This window comes from Hordeum vulgare, chromosome 1H (assembly GCF_904849725.1).
Source record: "Hordeum vulgare subsp. vulgare chromosome 1H, MorexV3_pseudomolecules_assembly, whole genome shotgun sequence".
NCBI classification, from domain to species: Eukaryota; Viridiplantae; Streptophyta; class Magnoliopsida; order Poales; family Poaceae; genus Hordeum; species Hordeum vulgare.
This window is the reverse complement of record NC_058518.1, coordinates 188,575,173-188,593,954: the sequence shown is the minus strand read 5'-3', so window position 1 is coordinate 188,593,954 and position 18,782 is coordinate 188,575,173.

Genomic DNA, 18,782 nt, shown 5'->3' with positions numbered 1-18,782 from the left:
ACCATGCTTGACCCTTCTTGTACCGGTTCTTTTATGAATAGAGATATTGACTTTAGATAGAATTTATTGGAGCTAATTAAACGCAACTCTGAAGATTGGGAGCTTGATGAAGGTAAGGAGTCAGGTATGAATTTCAAGTTTGATTGCGTTAAATCCTTTGTTGAAACAAATACTTTTTGTGATTTTAGCGCTAAGTATGGACTTGATTCTGAGATAGTAGCTTGATTGTGTGAATCATTTGCTAGTCATATTGATCTCCCCAAAGAGAAGTGGTTTAAATATCATCCTCCCTTAGAAGTCAATGTAGTTAAACCCAATCCAGTTGAAGAGAATGTCATTGCCTATAATGATATTGTTGTTCCCAGTGCTTACATTGAGAAACCACCTTTCCCTGTTAGGATAAAGGATCATTCTAAAGCCTCAACTGTGATACGTAGAGGCTACATTATAACACCTACACCCCGTGAGAAGATTAGAGTTGAACCTAGCATTGCTATAATCAAAGATCTCCTGTCCGACAATGTTGATGGCCATAATATTCACTTATGTGAAGATGCTGCTAGAATTACTAAACCACACGCTAGAGACAAACCTAGGCCTGTTGTTGGCACGCCTATTGTTTCGGTTAAGATAGGAGATCATTGTTATCATGGTTTATGTGACGTGGGTGCTAGTGTTAGTGCAATACCTCAATCCTTATATGATGAAATTAAAGACGAGATTGCACCTGTCGAGATAGAACCCATTGATGTCACTATTCAGCTTGCCAATAGAGATACTATCTTCCCTGTGGGAATTGTTAGGGATGTTGAAGTCTTGTGTGGTAAAACGAAGTATCCTACTGATTTCCTCGTTCTTGCTACCACACAAGATAGCTTTTGTCCTATCATATTTGGCAGACCCTTCCTCAATACCGTCAATGCTCATATTGACTGTGAGAAGCAAACTGTCACTTTTGGCTTTGAAGGTGTGTCACACGAGTTCAATTTCTCCAAGTTTGGTAGACAACCTCATGAAAAAGAGTTGCCTAGTAAGGATGAAACTATTGCCTTAGCTTCTATTGTCGTGCCTCCTACTGATCCCTTAGAGAAATACTTGCTTGAGCATGAAAATGATATGCATATGGATGAAAGAGATGAGATAGATAGAATTGTCTTAGAACAATATCCGATCCTTAAGAATAATTTGCATGTTGAACTACTTGGGGATCCACCCCCACCAAAGGGTGGTCCTGTGTTCGAGCTTAAACAGTTGCCAAATGCTCTTAAGTATGCTTATCTTGATGAAAAAGAGATATACCCTGTTATTATTAGTGCTAGCCTCTCAGATCATGAAGAAAAGAAGTTACTAAAAACTCCGAGGAAGCACCGTGCTGCTATTGGATATACTATTGATGATCTCAAGGGCATTAGTCCCACTCTATTGCAGCACAAGATTAAAACCGATCCTGATTTCAAACCAGTTGCTGATCGTTAAAGGAGATTAAATCCTAAGATGAAAGTGGTAGTAAGAAAAGAAATACTAAAGCTCCTTGAAGCAGGTATTATCTGTCCTGTTGATCATAGTGATTGGGTGAGTCCGGTGCATTGTGTCCCTAAGAAGGGATGTATTACCGTTGTCCTTAATGATAAGGATGAATTGATCCCATAGAGGATTATTACTGGCTATAGTATGGTGATCGATTTTAGGAAATTGAATAAAGCCACTAGGAAAGATCATTACCCTTTGCCTTTTATCGACCAAATGCTAGAAAGACTGTCTAAACACACACACTTCTGCTTTCTAGACGGTTATTCTGGTTTCTCCCAAAAACCAGTTGCACAAGCTGATTAGGAGAAAACCACTTTCACCTGCCCTTTCGGTACCTTTGCTTACAGACGTATGCCTTTTGGCTTATGTAATGCACCTGCCACCTTTCAAAGATGTATGATGGCTATATTCTCTGACTTTTGTGAAAAGATTGTCTAGGTTTTCATGGATGACTTCTCCGTTTACGGGTCTCCTTTTGATGATTTGCTCAACAACCTTGATCGAGTCTTGCAGAGATGTAAAGATACCAATCTTGTCTTGAATTGGCAGAAGTGCCACTTTATGGTTAATGAAGGCATCATCTTAGGACATAAAATTTCTGAAAGAGGTATTGAAGTTGATAAGGCTAATGTTGATGCAATCGAGAAAATGCCATACACCACAGATATCAAAGGTATAAGAAGTTTCCTTGGTCATGTTGGTTTCTATGGAAGGTTCATTAAAGACTTCTCTAAGATTTCTAGGCCTCTTACCAATCTCTTGCAAAAGGATATTCCTTTTGTATTTAACGATGATTGTGAGGATGCCTTTGAAATACTTAAGAAGGCTTTGATAATTGCACCTATTGTTCAACCACCTGATTGGAACTTACCTTTTGAAATCATGTGTGATGCTAGTGATTATGTTGTTGGTGATGTCCTAAGGCAAAGAGTTGATAAGAAGTTGAATGTTATTCACTATGCTAGTAAAACTCTAGACAGTGTCCAAAGAAACTATGCCACTACGGAAAAGGAATTTTTAGCAGTCGTGTTTGCATGTGAAAAGTTTAGATCTTACATAGTTGATTCCAAAGTCACTATTCACACTGATCACGCTACTATTAAGTACCTTATGGAGAAGAAAGACGCTAAACCTAGACTTATCAGATGGGTTCTCTTGCTACAAGAATTTGATTTGCACGTTTTCGACAGGAAGGGTGCTGATAACCCAGTAGGAGATAAACGTCAGGAAATGCCTATGAACTATTCACTTTTCATTGAACCATTTGATGTCTGGGGCTTTGATTATATGGGACCTTTTCCAAAATCCAACGGGTATACTCATATCCTAGTTGTTGTTGATTACGTCACTAAGTGGGTAGAAGCTATCCCCACTAATAGTGCTGATCACAACACCTCTATCAGGATGCTTAAAGAAGTTATTTTCCCTAGATTTGGAGTCCCTAGATATCTAATGAATGACGGTGGTTCACATTTCATTCGTGGTGCTTTCCGTAAAACGCTTGCTAAGTATGATGTCAACCATAGAATTCCGTCCCCCTATCACCCTCGGTCCAGTGGTCAAGTAGAGCTAAGCAATAGAGAGATTGAACTAATTCTGCAAAAGACTGTCAATAGGTCTAGAAAGGATTGGTCTAAGAAGCTCGATGATGCACTGTGGGCTTATAGAACTGCCTATAAGAATCCCATGGGCATGTCTCCGTACAAAATGGTGTATGGTAAAGCATGTCATTTACCTCTTGAGCTAGAGCATAAAGATTATTGGGCAATCAAAGAGCTCAACTTTGATTTCAAACTTGCTGGTGAGAAGAGGTTATTTGGTATTAGCTCGCTTGATGAGTGGAGAACTCAGGCATATGACAATGCCAAGTTGTTCAAAAAAAGGTTAAGAGGTGGCATGATAAAAGGATACAAAAGCGTGAGTTCAATGTAGGTGATTATGTCTTGCTATATAATTCTCGTTTAAGATTTTTTGCAGGCAAGCTTCTCTCTAAATGGGAAGTTTCCTATATTGTTGAGGAAGTATATCGTTCCGGTGCTATCAAGATCAACAACACGGAAGGTAATTGTTTGAGAGTGGTAAATGGGCAGAGAATCAAGCACTATATCTCACGTACTCCCATAATTGTTGAAAGCAATATTATAAATACCATAACTCCGGAGGAATACCTAGGGGATATTTATCAGTCTGTTGTAGTCTCCGAAAACAAAGAGGTATGTGTTTCCGTAAGTAAACAGACTCCAAAACTTTTCCAGTAGGAATTTTTCTCTGTTTTGGAATATTTAGAAAAATAGAAAAAATTGAAGTAGTCGGGAAAGCGCACGAGGAGGCGACAAACCTGCCACGCGCGGGCCACCCCCTGGCCGCGCTTGGGGGCTTCTGGCCACCTCATGTGCCTCCCAGACTCCGTTTTCTTGCAGAGTACTCCTTCTAGTTGGAAAAAAATCATTATATATTCTCCAGAAAGGTCTGACCCTCGTATCACGCAAATTTCCTCTGTTTTTGTTTCGAGCCTGTTTCTACTGCAGATCTAGATTGTTATGGCTTCCCCAAAAGCTCTAAAAGACAAGATCTTCGAGAAGGTCATCAATCCCTACCTCGCGAGAGTGCTGCAACACCCTCAATCTATCGAGATTGTAAATGCATCTAGTTCCCCTTAGTGATTTTGGTGGTTTGAAGACTTATAGGTTAAGTATCTAATGTGTTCATGAGTGTACATAGGATCTATAAGTCACTGAGGAGTTTGAAATATTTGATGAATATTGACCCCTAAAAATGTATATCTTCGGTTGAAGAAATTGGTCTGAAGCTGACAAATTGAATCGCAAAGAATCTGCGATGAAATTGATATTCCTCATGAAGATATTGAAATTGAGGAATTCGGTGTGTCCTGAAGAAAATCATTCTGAAGACTTTGAAGCATGAAGATTTACTCTTTCTGTTTTGTTTTCTTCACACTTGAGTAATAGGAACACCGTACTTTTAAAGGGGGTCGAAGTTACACTTTGGAATGAATTTCCTCATCATGCTCAACCCAAGCCTAATCCTACCAAAAGCCTCAAGTGAGGAATACGAGTGACATGAGGACTCTCACAGTTGAGGGTTCCGACCATTTCGATAGCCACACCACATCATTGGTCTTATCCACACCAAGGGTTATATTATTTTAGGGCATTAGTGTCAACTCATGTCGGGATGCTCCCATGCTATAAATAGCCGCCCCCCACAACCATTAGCTGGTTGGCTGCTCCGTTAGAAACTAACACTTGTCATAAGAGCAACCCAATTCCTCAAAGTCTTCGAGAGTAATTCATCAGTGAGGAAATACCCCAAACACCAAACCACAAACCTAGAACCAAGTGATTGAGCATCACGGAAGAAGTTGTTCCTGCGTGGGACTGAAGCCTTTTACCTTTGAGGACTGTGTATCCTCCAGACGGTTAGGCGTCATGGTCTAGAGCAATCCAGCAGTCAATTGTGGATCGCAGAGTGACCAAGTTTGTGATGGTTTGGAAGTCTGCCCTGAAGACTTACCACGAGTGTTGGGCGAGGACTATGTGTTCTTAGCCCAAGGAGAATACGGTAGCGACTGTGTATCCCGGGACTGTGTGTCTTTTGATTTCAATACCAAGCCGCTCCAAACCAGATGTACAATTGTCACAACAGTTGGAACTGGGTCATCAACTACTGTCTTCGCTGTGAAACGGGTTCTAATTCCTCAACTCTTTACATTCCTTAGATTATGTGTTGATGACTTTCACTGTCACTGTTTGAAGAATTTGCTGAAGACTTTCTATGAAATTCCTCAACCCCAAATTCTTCACGCTAGTTAATCCTCGTCTTTTTTCTGCGTGCCTGCTCACTGTGCAATCTGTTTTCACATTCCTCACACTGAAAAACTATTGTTGTGAAACTTTGCAATCCTGATCCTTTACTGTTTCCGCTGTAAGTTAGTCATCAGTGAGGAATTTCCTCAAAAGGAATTTCCTTAGTGATGAAATTCTAAAAATCTCCTATTCACCCCCCCTCTAGTCGATATAATGCACTTTCAATTGGTATCAGATCAAGGTACTCCCTTGTTCTGTGTGATTTTGGTTTAACCACGTGGAGTTTTAGTTATGTCGACTGCAGGCATGATTAAGGTTACTGCAGCATGTCCTACTTTCGAAGGAAAGAATTTTCCCTTCTGGAAGACCAAGATGCAACTGCATCTACAAGCTATTGATAATGATCTCTGGTATATTGTGGAACATGGCGTCCCCATCATCTTTGCTAGTGTCTCTGCTGCTGATGTGAACAAATTCAAGCAACTTGATTCTCAAGCGAAGAATATCATCTGTGGCCATGTGAGCCCAGGCCAGTTTGGAAGAGTGAGTGCTTTGGGCTCTGCAACGCTTATCAGGGAGAGACTGTGCAAAGTAAATGAAGGAGTATCAACCCAGCGTGACTCTCGTATTGATGTTCTTCGCAATCTCTTCAATCGCTTCAAGAGGCATGACAATGAAAGTTGCCAAGATACCTTTGATCGCCTCACTGACATATCAAATGAACTACAAGCACTGGGAGCTCGAGACATCACTGATCACGAAGTTGTGAAGAAACTGCTAAGATCTTTGGATTCTTCATTTGATACTTTAGTCCTGATGATTCAAGAAAGACCAGACTACAAGATGCTTGATCCAGCTGATATACTCGAAAGGCTCAATACTCATGAATTCCAGCAAGAAGAAAAGAAAGATCTATATGGACCAAGCTATTCTACACCACGTGCACTGAAGGCTAGAGCAATTTCCTCATCTGAAGAAGAAGACTCAGATGACAACATTGGTGACCCTGAAGAATTTGGACAGGAGCTTGCAATGCTCGTGAGGAAATTCCAGAGGTTTACACGATGTGGCCAGTTCGGTAAATCTTCAAGAAGAGACATGAGGAAATCAGAAACTTCATCTGAGGACTACAAGAAAAGAACCTGCCACAAATGCAAGAAATTGGGTCATTACATTGATGACTGTCCCTTTGGGGAAAGGAATCAAAGAAGAAGAAATATAAGGATGACAGTTCTCATGACTCGAAGAAGAAGAAGAAATCTTCAAAATCCTCATCTTCCAAGCCCTCGTCGCACAAGAAGACTAGTTTCAGAAAGGCTCGGGCACTTATTGCAAGGAAATGGATTCGGAGGTAGAATCAGAGGAATGTGTTGAAGAAGAGGGTTCTAATGAAGACTCAGAATCCGGACAGGCCAGACTTGCACTTGCAACCACTTTCGTCAGCAAGTCAATCTTCAACCTTGAAGAAGATGATAAGACCATCCACACTGATGACTATGTTGATGACTTCGCTCCAACCTATTGCTTCATGGAAAAAGGTTCAAAGGTACCGAATGATGCTTCCTCCTCTGATTCAAGTGACTGTGAACCTGATGATTATAAAAAACCCAGTTACAGTAAACTTGCTATCATTGCCACTAAACAACAAACTGCCCTGGAAAAGCTTCAGAAACTGCTAGATAGAAGTGATGATCTGTTGAATAATGAACTGAATCTTACCCAAATCCTCACTGAAGATGTGAAAAGTCTTCAGTGTAGATTTGATAATCTTCAAGATCGTTATGATACACTTCTCGCTCATCATGAGAAACTTTCCTATGAATTTCTTCAAAGGAAGCTTGATCTAGAGAAGCTGAGGATTTCTCATGATGATCTTCGTATGGAAAATGATTCATTACTAGATCAACAGATCAGCGCTGCTCAAGCTGAATTCATTCGTCCATGTCTTAAATGCATTGAACGTGAAACTGCCAATTCTTCACCAGAATCATCAAATGCTTCTATTGCTACAAATTCTTCAACTACACCTGTAGTGTCTATTTCCTCACTTGAGGAAAACACAAATGTTACTGATGAAAATGCAGGGTTGAAGGAATTGTATGTGACATGCATATACAAAACCTCAAAGGACATCAAACCCTTTGTGATGTGCTCAAAAAGCAGATCTTGAACAGGAACCCGAGGAAAGAAGGAATTGCCTTTGAGAGGAAATTGAATGCTGATGGATCTTATTGGAAACCTGAGCAGTATCCCAAAACCTCATGGGTTGCTGCTACTGGGCCTCCTTCTGTTCCATCCAATCTAACTGGCTTTTCATGTGAATTATCCTATTCCTCAAATGAGTCATTTGACTCCAACTATAAACTATTCAAAAATCAATCTGGTGAAGTATTTGCTCGATATGTTGGAACTAACTTCAGTAATGGCCCTCCTTTGAGGAAAATTTGGGTTCCGAAAAGTTGTCTTAAAAATCTTGAGGTGAATGTCCTCATGACACCACCAATGAAGAATCTGAACCCCAGATCAAAATCCTCAAGAGGACCAAAGTCTTCAAGAGGATCAAAATCCTCAACTAGTCAAAATTATGCTTGTTCCCGTGCTAATACTTCTAACATGCAGGGAAACTACAAGGAATATGAATATGAGCGTTACTCTTCAAATCATTATGTTCATAAGTCCTCAAACCAGTTCTCTGCATATTCATATGAGTATTTAACCCCCCCCCCTACTGTTAAGAGAAGTGCATTAGCTTAAATGCACCTTTCTCATATGGTGCTCGCAGGATGATGAATGCTTTACCACCCCTTCAGATATGGGTGGTGAAGAAATCAAACTAATCACTTATGCACGTCTGGTCTCCAGATGAAAATCAACATTTGAAGAATTTGCTGGAGACCTGAGGAAATGCTTGATAGGACGCAAGCTAATATTGATGAAATAGAAATATTTCACACATCCTTGTAATTCTGTTGTGATGAAATTCTTATCTGATGAAATTGATATCATATTCTTTAAATCTGAATCATATGAGATGGTAAGCTGTACTAATTCATTTGGAGGATGACAAACCCAAGAATACTGAATGGGTTCTTGATAGTGGCTGCACACATCACATGACTGGTGATAAAAGCTTCCTAATGAATATGCCACTAACTCCATCACCTCTAAAGAAAATCACATATGCTGACAAAGGTAAAACCAAGGTACTGGGACTTAGCAAAGTGGCTATTTCCAAGGATAGGCATATGGACAAAGTGATGCTTGTTGAATCCCTTGGTTTTAACCTCATGTAAGTCTCGATGCTTTGTGATCTTGATATGATTGTTATCTTGGGTAGATATAGATGTGTAGTCATCATGGAATCTGACAGATCCAAAGTCTTCGAAGGTGTAAGAAGAGGGGATTTGTACATTGTTGATTTATCTACAGGTCCTCAACCAGCCACTTGCTTACTAGCAAAAACCTCAGAAGGATGGCTGTGGCACCGAAGACTAGGTCATGCAGGCATGAGGAATTTGCACACGCTCGCGAAGAATAAGCATGTCATCAGCATCGAATCAGTCAAATTCCTCAAGGATCATCTCTGTGGTGCATGTGAATCTGGGAAAATGACCAGATCCAAGCATCTCTCGAAGGCTATCATGACCACTACACGTCCATTCGAATTGCTTCATATGGATCTATTTGGACATACTCACTATGCCACACTAACCAATGCAACATCTTTATATGGCTTCGTCATAGTTGATGATTATTCTAGATATACATGGGTGCATATCATCGTATATAAAACAGAAGTGCAGGAAATCTTCAAACAATTTTCTTCAAGGGCCGCGATGAAATTTGGCATCAAGATCAAACATATCAGGAGTGGTAATTTAACAGATTTCAAAAACACTGGTCTTGATGATTATCTTGATGAACTTGGTATTACTCACGAATTATCTACTCCTTATACTCCTCAGCAGAACGGTGCCGTCGAAAGGAAGAACAGGACTCTGGTTGAGATGGCAAGAACTATACTTGAAGAATATCACACTCCTCCTCGCTTTTGGCCTGAAGCAATCAACATGGCATGCCATATCATCAACAGGGTATATGTTCACAAATTCCTCAAGAAAACCTCATATGAACTCCTCACTGATAAGAAACCCAATGTAAGTTATTTCAAAGTCTTCGGTGCAAAATGTTGGATTAGAGATCCTCACCATAGCTCAAAATTTGCACCTAAGGCACATGAGGGTTTTATGCTCGGTTATGGAAACGACTCGCACACCTACAGAGTCTTCAACAACTATCACAACAAAGTTGTTGAGACTGTAGATGTGCGGTTCGATGAAACTAATGGCTCGCAAAGAGAGCAATTGCCTTCTGATCCAGATAAGTTGTCTCCTGAGGAAGCAATAAAGCTCAAACCTACTAAAGACATTGTTCCCACTGAGGAAATTGCTGAAGAAACCATCCCCATCACTGATGAAAATCAAGAAGATGCTCTTGAGGAAATTGCTCCAGAACCACTTCCTCAGCCCAGACGAAATCCTCAACCAGCTCATCCAAGGATTGCAAATGAAGTAGAACTTGACAAAATCCTCAACGATATCAACGCGCCAGGTCCTCTCACTCGCTCAAAAGCTTCACACTTAGTTAACTTTTGTGGGCATTTTTCCTTTGTATCTATCACACAACCCTCAAAAGTTGCTGAGGCTTTCTTGGAACCGGAGTGGATCCAAGCTATGCAAGACGAACTTCTTCAATTCAAGCTGAATGACGTATGGGAGCTAGTCAAACGACCAGATCCTCGCAAGCACAACATCATCGGAACCAAGTGGATTTTCCGAAACAAGCAAGATGAGGATGGTCAAGTGGTGAGGAATAAGCCACGACTCATAGCCCAAGGCTACACCGAGGTTGAAGGAATCGATTTTGATGAAACTTTTGCACTTGTTGCTAGACTTGAAGCTATTCGAATACTACTTGCTTATGTTAATCATCATAACATCATCTTATATCAAATGGATGTGAAAAGTGCATTCCGCAATGGTAAGCTTGAGGAAGAAGTATATGTTGCTCAGCCCCCAGGTTTTGAGGATCCAAAGAATCCATACAAAGTCTTCAGACTCAAAAAGGCGCTCTATGGTCTCAAGCAAGCCCCTCGGGCATGGTATGACACATTGAAGGAATTCCTCATGAAGAAAGGGTTCAAACCTGGTTCACTCGATCCAACTCTTTTCACTAAATCCTATGATAATGAGCTATTTGTGTGCCAAATATATGTCGATGATATCATATTTGGCTGTACTGACAAACGATACAGTGATGAATTTTCTTACATGATGAGTGAAGAATATCAGATGTCTATGATGGGGGAGCTGAAATTCTTCTTAGGTCTTCAAATTCATCAACAACGCAATGGAATCTTCATATCACATGAGAAATACCTCAAGGATGTTCTGAGGAAATTCGACATGCATGAATGCAAAGGTGCCAAGACTCCAATGCCTACCAACGGCCACCTCGGCGCTGATGAAAATGGTAAAGAATTCGATCAGCAGGTATGTCGCTTTATGATTGGCTCTTTATTGTATCTGTGTGCATCTAGGCCAGATATAATGCTTAGTGTTTTCATGTGTGCACGTTTTCAAGCAAAACGGAAGGAATCACACCATAAGGCTGTCAAGCATATTCTTCGATACGTAGCTCACACACCAACACTAGGATTATGGTATCCCAAGGGCTCAAATCTTCATCTGGTAGGGTATTGTGATTCTGACTATGCTGGTGATCATGTGGATCGCAAGTCAACTTCTGGTACATGCCATTTCCTCGGAAGATCACTAGTTTGCTGGTCCTCAAAGAAGCAGACCTGCGTATCACTCTCCACTGCCGAAGCTGAGTACATTGCTGTTGGTTCATGTTGTGCTCAATTACTATGGATGAAGCAAACCCTCAAGGACTACGACATCAACATGAAGAATGTGCCTCTTTACTGCGACAATGAGAGTGCAATCAAGGTTGCATACAACCCAGTACAACACTCGAAGACTAAGCACATCCAGATTCGTCATCATTTTCTTCGGGACCATGTCCTCAAGGGCAATATCCTCATCGACCATGTGGAGATTGATGATCAACTGGCAGATATCTTCACTAAGCCCTTGGATGAGAAAATGTTTTGCAAGTTGCGGTGTGAGCTAAGTATCTTAGAATCTTCAAATGTTTTGTAAAAACATGCACACATCCTAAGACTTATGCGAAATTGATGACTTAGATGTGCAACACATGATGAATCGATTTTCTTCAACTGATGAAGAATATCACTCTGAATGTGAAGAAATCAACGAAGAAATTGGTTCTCATGGCCCTACGACAATTGTACGCGGCGTCTGTAATCAACATTCTTATATGGTGGGTCACGCCACAGCCCAACGTGAAATTCCTCAAGTTGATTTTCTTCAAAGTTCCATTTTCTCAAAACTTGTTTTTCTTCAAAACAATATTTCTTCATTATGACGATTTACCACAAAATCCTCAAGTTAGTCAAATCTTCAAAAACACTTGATGACTTTCGTTTAACTAGATAGACTCTGATTTCAAGTCGTCAACAACATTCACTTATAGATATTTCTTCAAGTTGATATTTCATCTAAGTGAATGTGATCGGACCCTACTTTCCCTCTATGCTATTCTCATCCAGTCTATTCAATTCTTCATATGCGTTCTACTTGAAACTTTGTTCAAAATCCTCACTGCGTCCTTGTCAGTTGATGATTTTGTGACAAAATCCTCAAATCTTCAAAAATGTTTCTTTAATGCACAATAACTGAACACCCACTTCCCTCGTTCGGATTACCACGATCTCCACCGCTTTGCTCGGGAGCTACACGTATCCTGCGGAGATGAAGAGGTAGGGGCTATTTGGTCCGATTTATTCGCGCCAAAGGTAAATGCCTGGCTATAAATATGTCCTTATCCCCCTCAGCAAACACTTCTTCGCTCCATCGCTCTCCTGCTACAGCAAAAGCCCCGAACGCTAGCGCCACCGTTGGAAGTCTCGTCGCTGGCGAAGAAGAGCTTCACTGCCTCGACTTTTCCGTTGCCGAAACCACGCGGGAGTCGGACCATCTTCGTCCGCCACCGCCTTAGACGTCCTCTGCTGCTGGGTTAGGGCGCATTGGACTCGCACCGAAGAGCTTCTCCCAAAAACTCTTCTCTGTTCTTCGTGCGCGCCGTCTAGGGTAAATAAAAACCCTATTTTTACAGCAAGTTAGATCTACTATTTTACATCTTTGATGTGAAATCTGTTTTTCCTCAAGAATCCATATGCATCTGATTCCTCAAACACTGCCTATCACCACACTATTGATGAACTTCACTAAGCATCTAAGATTTTCACGAGATTCCTCACTTGTGCGAATTTTCCGATTTGTGCAACTCTGGAACCCTAGAACAGTATGTTTAGGCAAATTCCTCAACCACTGGTTAAATTCCTCAACTGTCAAACTTTTTAATTTTCTTCAAATCTGAGAACGCGTATGACCTCTCCAAATTCCTCGCAACTATACTCTGTTCACAGGTACACACATGTCAGCTGATGAATCTCTCTGTTCTCATCACATTAACTCATTTGCAGCGTTTCTTGAAGAAAATCTTCAAGTCTCATCAGAATCTTCAAGAGTTCAATCTCATGAGCAAAATCCTCAGCTCAAGAAAATGGAGGATGACAGGAAACAGAAGGGAGGCAAGAAACTTGAGCAGAATACAACTTTGGATATCCCTGAGTATATTTACTTGGACTATTGCACACCTGATGAAAATGAAACAATGGCCAAGAGAAAGATTCGGCTTTAGAAGATAGAACGCCGATGGGCTAAGGAGTGGAAGGAATACAGATTTGTCACTCCCAAGTATGCGAAGAAATTCGCTCTGAAGCCTCCTGGCAAACGGGCTCCACTTGAGGCTCATCAAGTAGCACATCCCTCAAGCCTCAAGACCCTTGATGACTATCCTGATGAAAAGGACAAGCACTTGGCTAAGCTTAAGAAGTAGGCGGATGCTGCGGTAAGGAAATTCAATGAATCATCTACTGCAGCTTCAACTGCAGCTACTTCCTCTGCTGTTGAGACCTCTGGTTCGGCAATTCCTCAACAGAAGTCTGTGCCATCAAAACCAAAGGCTTCAAAGCCTCAAGAGAAACCAGCTCTAGCATCAGCTACAAAACCCTCAGCGCCAAAATCCTCAGCGCCACCACAGGTTTCAAAACCAGAACTGAAGCCAGTCATGAAGCCACTGTCCGCTACCTCCAGCTCCTTACTCCCAGCTGCAACCAGCTCGGTGACAAAGTCTTCACCACCTCCTATGAAGACTCAGGTGTCTGCTGGAAGAGGAACAAAACGAAGCCCTAGCAAAATCATCACAGTCCCTTCTGCATCAGAGGGTAGTGATGAATATGATGATGAAACCCTGCAAGCTATAATCAGAAACAAGCACGAGAGGGTAGCTCAAGCTTCTGGTAGCGCCATTCCTCTGGCCATGGACCCCAAAGTCCTCCTAGACTACATAAACATCTGGTATGTTGACCCCAACACTCCGCTTGATGATTTGAAACTTCCCCCTGGTATGAGCCACATGGTGGCCACATTCATCAATGGGGCCATTCCTCTGGCCAAGTGGAAGGAGCAGCAAGCCAAACAGGCGAAAGTTGCTAAGCTCAAGAAGGAGAAATTCCTCAAGCAGAATCTCCTCAACCTGACGCCTGATGCACTGGTGTCAACACATGCTGAGTTGAAGACTTTGACAAATAAGTACTCCAAGCTATCTGATCATCAGAGTCTCAAGAGCAGTTTCATCAAATTTGCCACTAAAGCTGTTGACGACTACAACAAGAAGGTTGCCCCTCCAGTACCAACCACTCAGCCTCTGATTGAAGAGCTAGCCGATAAATATCCTCAAGCTGATGAAACTCCTCAAGCTGAGGAAATACCACAAGAAAGTCGTGTGGATGTACCAGCAATTGAAGAAATCACCGTGGAAAATCTAGCTGATGAATCTGCTACAACTGGTGAGACTGCCCCTGATCCAGCTGCTGCTTCAAAGCAAGCTGATGACTCTGTTCCAGCTGGTTCCTCAAAGCCAGCTGATGAATCTGCTGAAAAAACACCTTCACAAAAAGCTTCAAAGGTGAAGAAGATGACTCCGTCTGCATCAGACGTGAAGAAGACAAGGGCTGCTGAGAAGGAAGCCAAAAAGAGAAAGGCGTCCTCAGCAAAAGAAAACACGGAGGCCAAGCTCCTCAAAGCGCTTGAAGAAAATGCTCCAGTGGACCCTGTGCCCCTCAACGTCGCTCCATCTTATGAAATGGTCACCTTTGAAGACAAGGAGAAAGGGCCAGATGAGGAAATGAAGGATGCCGCATCTAAGGAACACACTGACGAAGAAATTCGCATTGACGACAGTCCTCAGCCCTCCATTCCTCAGGTAACAACTGCACAAGGATCAGCTGCACCAGCTGATGAATCTGGCTCGGTCACCAAGCAAGCTGAGGAAGAGCAAAGTGAAAATCCTCAAGCTGATGAAATTCAGAGTCCTAAGAAAAATCCTCAAGTTGAGGATCAGGTTGACCCAACTCCTCCTACTGAGCAAGAGCTTCACACTGAGGCTCAGTATGAACCTACTCCTCCTCCTGAGCAGAACCCTCAACAGGATGCTCCACTTGATGACATTCCTCAGCCTGAGGCACAGCCAGATCCGTTCCTCAACCTGAAGCACAACATGAGCATGCTCCTCAGCCTGAAACCTAAGCTGATGAAATTCCTCACCCTGAGGACAATGCTGAGGAAAATGCACCAGACCAAGACAATGCTTTCGTCGTGCTCAATCCAGAGACTGCAATTGTTGTCCCCCCTCTAGTTCCTCAGCAAAATCTTTAGCCAATGCAGCGTCAGCCATTCTCCAAGCGACCACAGTTTCAAAAGGAGAACTTCTTTGAAGAACACATGTACTTCATTGGAGAAAATCCCTATGACAAGTCTCAAATCAGAAATCTGAAGTTTTGGACGAGGACACAGCTGAATTACTATGCCTCTGTGTTGTGTGGAATAAATAAGATATTCCAGTAATTGCATATTCCTCATGTTGAACTTGAAGCAATACCATGCCTGGCTCCAGTCCTCAATGTCCTTCATGAAGCTGGACTGTTACCAATGTGCTCAGACATCTCTGATTGGAACAGTGAGCTCATTCTTCAGTTTTATGCCACTCTTCACATATCTGGCGGTCCTGAAGACATTAACACCTGGGTGTTTGACTGGATGACGCAAAACACTCACTACAAGGCTCCTGCTACTGAGCTACTGCGTGAATTGCCAGTATGAATTCCCTCAGAGGAGGCCGTGAAGCTTTATGGTGAGCGTGAGCTGCCCAATGGGATGATGGAAGTCCTCATGAAGCCTTTGGCTAAAGGGCAACCACCGAGAAAAACCTTCCTCGTCCACGAGCTCAAATATACACCAAGGTCTGTTTATAGAATCCTCTGCAGTGTTCTTGCGCCGATCAAAGGCCATGATGATGATGAAGATGTCGTAGGCATCATGAAGAATATCCTCTTCAACATCATCCATGGTATTCCAATCAACATACATGATTTCTTCTTGAGGACTTTGGCCGACAATGCCATGTGTCCATTTGATCACAAGATATTTGCCCCATGGATCATGAGATTGATCAGGACAAGGACAGGCATCAACTTCCATGCTGATTTCAACAACCATGTTGGTTATATGCCTCCTATCAGGGTCAACAAGAAGACTTTGGAGCCAGTTGAAGGAAAAGGCAAGTCGGTTATTGATGAAGGCCGTAGGCCCCTTGATGGCTAGTTCAGAGAGCCGGAAGCATATTCTTCATGGGATGATACTGAGACTCACCCTCCAAGCCATGTTGCTCCTCACGTGTTGAATACAAGAGAGATTCTTCTCAGTCTTCACCAGAAGGTGGATCGCAATCACAAGTGGGTCAAACGCCAGTTCGGCGCCATTGTGAAAACCCTCACTGAAACACAGAACTCTGTGAAGCTTAACCATCACTATGTGCATGAGGTTTTTGATCGCACCTGGGCCACACTTACTCATCTGAAGACTCACACAGAACTTGAAGAATTGGAGTTTGAGCGAGACTTTGACTGGTCGTGGCCTCCCAAGAAGAAGTTCAGGCCAATTCCAGTTCCAGACCTTGAAGACAGTTCCTTTTCTTCATTCCGCACTGCTGAATCTGATGAAGAATAGCACGACACTGCCACCGGCCCAAGGAAGAAGACTACTCCCAAGAAGCACCATGCATCTTCATCAACCGCCAACGAGTGAAGTCTTCACAGGCGTTAGTCCTCAGTTTGTCCCTTTTTGTCACTTGATGACAAAGGGGGAGAAACTTGAGATTTAGTCTTCAAGCGGGATATTTTGGGGCTTATGAACTATATTTAAGTCACAAACTCTTGTCTCTTCTGAAGTTTTTATGTAATGAGTTGTAACTTAAGCCCGATGGTACTCTGACGCTTTTGAACGTTTTTCTTCGCGTGCTTACTCCTCAAGTTTTTAATGCACACATGCTGAAATTCGTCACATACCATTTGTCATCATGCATCTTCACTTTCTTCATACTATATGTTATATGTATGCATGATTTACAAGACTCAGGGGGAGATCTCCATGATATAAATCATCAATGTGCATTTGCTGTGAAAAGCAAAATCCTCAAGATATGCACATCTTCAGGGGGAGTTTCTCTGAATCTTGTTTTCAAATTCCTCAAATGAGTATTTACACTTCATATTTTTATCCATGTTGAAGACTTAACCTAATTGTCATCAACCACCAAAAAGGGCGAGATTGTAAGTGCATCTAGTGCCCCTTAGTGATTTTGGTGGTTTGAAGACTTATAGGTTAAATATCTAATGTGTTCATGAGTGTACACAGGATCTATAAGTCACTGAGGAGTTTCAAATATTTGATGAATATCGACCCCTAAAAATGTATATCTTCGGTTGAAAAAATTGGTCTGAAGCTGAAGAATTGAATCGCGAAGAATCTGTGACGAAATTGATATTCCTCATGAAGATATTGAAATTGAGGAATTCAGTGTGTCGTGAAGAAAATCATTCTGAAGACTTTGAAGCATGAAGATTTACTCTTTCTGTTTTGTTTTCTTCACACTTGAGTAATAGGAACATTATACTATTAAAGAGGGTCGAAGTTACACTTCGGAATGAATTTCCTCATGATGCTCAACCCAAGCCTAATCCTACCAAAAGCCTCAAGTGAGGAATACGAGTGACATGAGGACTCTCACAGTTGAGGGTTCTGACCGTTTTGATAGCCACGCCACATCATTGGTCTTATCCACACCAACGGTCATATTATTTAAGGGCATTAGTGTCAAATCATGTCGGGATGCTCCCAGGCTATAAATAGCCGCCCCCCACAACCATTAGCTGGTTGGCTGCTCCGTTAGAAACTAACACTTGTCATAAGAGCAACCCAATTCCTCAGAGTCTTCGAGAGTAATTCATCAGTGAGGAAATACCCCAAACACCAAACCACAAACCTAGAACCAAGTCATTGAGCATCACTGAAGAAGTTGTTCATGTGTGGGACTGAAGCCTTTTACCTTTGAGGACTGTGCATCCTCCAGATGGTTAGGCATCATGGTCTAGAGAAATCCAGCAGTCAATTGTGGATCGCCGGGTGACCAAGTTTGTGAGGGTTTGGAAGTCTGCCCTGAAGACTTACCACGAGTGTTGGGCGAGGACTGTATGATCTTAGCCCAAGGAGAATACGATAGGGACTGTGTGTTCCAGGACTGTGTGTCTTTTGGTTTCAATACCAAGCCGCTCCAAACCAGATGTACAACTATCACAGCAGTTGGAACTGGGTCATCAACTACTATCTTCGCTGTGAAACACGTTCTGATTCCTCAACTCTTTACATTCCTCGGATTATGTGTTGATGACTTTCACTGTCACTGTTAGAATAATTTGCTGAAGACTTTCTCTGAAATTCCTCAACGCCAAATTTTTCACGCTAGTTAATCCTCATCTGTTTTCTGCGTGCGTGCTCACCGTGCAATCTGTTTTCACATTCCTCACATTGAAAAACTGCTGTTGTGAAACTTTGCAATCCTGATCCTTTACTGTTTCCGCTGTAAGTTAGTCATCAGTGAGGAATTTCCTCAAAAGGAATTTCCTTAGTGATGAAATTCTAAAAATCTCCTATTCACCCCCCCTCTAGTCGATATAACGCTCTTTTAGAGATGCGTGAGGGGATGTTTCACATCCGTGACGTTGAGGGGCCCAAGAAGACCAGAAGCATGGAGGCGAGGCTCGAAGCAATGGAGCAACAGGTCTTCAAGTGCCAAGGGATGGTGGAGCATGGACTCAAC